This window comes from Lipotes vexillifer, unplaced genomic scaffold (genome assembly GCF_000442215.2).
Source record: "Lipotes vexillifer unplaced genomic scaffold, Lipotes_vexillifer_v1.1 scaffold126, whole genome shotgun sequence".
Lineage (NCBI taxonomy): Eukaryota > Metazoa > Chordata > Mammalia > Artiodactyla > Lipotidae > Lipotes > Lipotes vexillifer.
This window is the reverse complement of record NW_006778324.1, coordinates 1452171-1454470: the sequence shown is the minus strand read 5'-3', so window position 1 is coordinate 1454470 and position 2300 is coordinate 1452171. Positions and strand designations below refer to the sequence as shown.

The window sequence follows — 2300 nt, the reverse complement described above, 5'->3', positions numbered from 1 at the left end:
CCATGACTCATTAAAAGAAAGATTAAGTATCATGCCCTTTGGGTGGAAAGACTAGTTTAGCCAGATTACCCAAGCACAAAGTTACTAGTACTAATAACATCTCATATACCTTTAAAAAAAAAAAACAAAAACAAAAAACCTTGTACATTGTACTTTGATGGAAGTATTTAATAATTTAACACTCTAACACAAGGCAATTGATCATATTTAGAAGCTAAATCTAAATTAGCATGATAGATTTTTCTCAATACAAGCCAAAGGCCAAGGTAGTTTCTAAATCAACTGTTGTCAAAAGTTTCTCTCCCCCGCCACGCATTTCAAAGCTATCTTCAAATTTTCCACAGTCTTATCTGACCTTAGGAATAGGAAATATTCTGTTAAAGAAAACACAGCAGGGGCTTCATTGATGTCGCAGTGGTTAAGAATCTGCCTGCCAATGCAGGAGACACGGGTTCAAGCCCTGGTCCGGGAAGATCCCACATGCCATGGAGCAACTAAGCCTGTGTGCCACAGCTACTGAGCCTGTGCTCTAGAGCCTGCAAGCCACAACAACTGAGCCCACGCACCTAGAGCCCATGTTCCACAACAACAGAAGCCACCACAATGAGAAGCCCACACACTGCAATGAAGAGTAGTCCCCGCTCACCACAACTAGAGAAAGCCTGTGCACAGCAGCGAAGACCCAACACAGCAAAAACTAAATAAATAAATAAAATTTAAAAAAAAAGAAAGAAAACAGAGCAAAGCCTAAGTAATTGGATAACTGAAAAAAAATTTTCCATGTCAAAAATCACCATACAAAATTAAAAGGCATTGGGAATTCCCTGGTGGTCCAATGGTTAGGACTTGGTGCTTTCACTGCCCAGGCCCGGGTTCAATCCCTGGTCAGGGAATCCCACAGGCTGCTTGGTGTGGCCAAACAAAAATTAAAAGGCAAACAACTACTCCTACAAACCTTTAAAACAAGCCCCCCACCCCACAACCCACACAATTCAAAACTGTCAAGAAGTGTTCAATTTTATTGGGAACTTTAAAAATAAAATTATATCTGTCTTTTTCTTTTAATATTTATTTATTCATTTATTTGGCTGCGCCGGCACTTAGTTGTGGCATGCAGGATCTTCCTTGCGGCATATGGGATCTTTAGTTGTGGCGTGCAGGATCTAGTTCCTGACCAGGGATGGAACCAGGGCCCCCTGCACTGGGAGCGCGGAGTCTAACCACTGGACCACCAAGGAAGTCCCTAAAATCGTTTCTTTTTACCTTGCAGAATCAAACATTTTTAGAAGTCCCTGATAGTAAGCATGTAATAAAAAATGGAATTTTAATACAGTGATAGTGGGACTATAACCTTCCTAGCAGGTAACTGGTGATATTTGTTAGGAAGTTCAAAAGGGTACAAACTTCCAGTTATAAGATACATAAGTACTGGGGGGGTGTAATGTACAACGTGATGACTATAGCTAAGACTGCTGTATGGTATACTTGAAAGTTGCTGAGAGCAGATCCTAAAAGTTCTCATCACATGGAAAAAAAGTCTTTATTTTTCTTTTTTTGGAGTAACTATATAACACGATGACTGTTAACTATTTTTACTGTAGTAAGCATTTCACAATATATGTAAGTCATTATACTGTATACCTTAAACTTAGTCCTGTATATCAGTTACATCTCAATAAAACTGAAAGAAAAAAAAGAACCTCAAAAAATGTTTTATCTTCTTTGATTCAGCAATAACCACTCCTAGAGATTTATCCTAAGAGAAATAATAAAAGATTATGTGTAAATATTTTTCATAGGAAAATCCACAGAAGCATTAGCTATAATTTAAATAATTTGTAATATAAAAACAACCAGAAGTCAAAAATTGCGGGACTCCTATGGTATCAATATTTGCATATGAAAGAATGCTATGTATCAATGTAAAATACTTTGAGAGTATTTAATGACATGGAAAAATATTTACAATTTGTTTTTAAAAGATAAAATATTGTAAATATATCTAACTCTTAAAAACACATACACTACATGTGTTTTTAAAAAGTGAAACCACAAAATTTGTCCTAAACCTCTAATCTATCGTCCAGTTCAAGGTGCCAGCATGAGCACATGTGTTTATCTCTTCTCCTTCCTAATAACTTTATTAAATAAGCTTTTCTAAAGAAATTTTAAAATAACTTTTTAATTAAAAATATTTTTTAAAAAGCCTAGGTAGATTTGCCCATGGTTCTGAAAAGATGGAAAACGGATGGAGGAATGTGAATTGATTAGGCACAGTGGAGGGAGAAGAGCAGAATACT

General features: G+C 36.3%; 1 non-coding gene across 1 annotated transcript; it reads left to right on the top strand.

Moving 5' to 3' along the window:
* Nucleotides 1-821: 821 nt before the first annotated feature.
* Nucleotides 822-893, top strand: TRNAE-UUC (transfer RNA glutamic acid (anticodon UUC)). The gene has a single exon. It is a non-coding gene; the product is annotated as a tRNA-Glu (tRNA).
* The last annotated feature ends 1407 nt before the right edge of the window (nt 894-2300 follow it).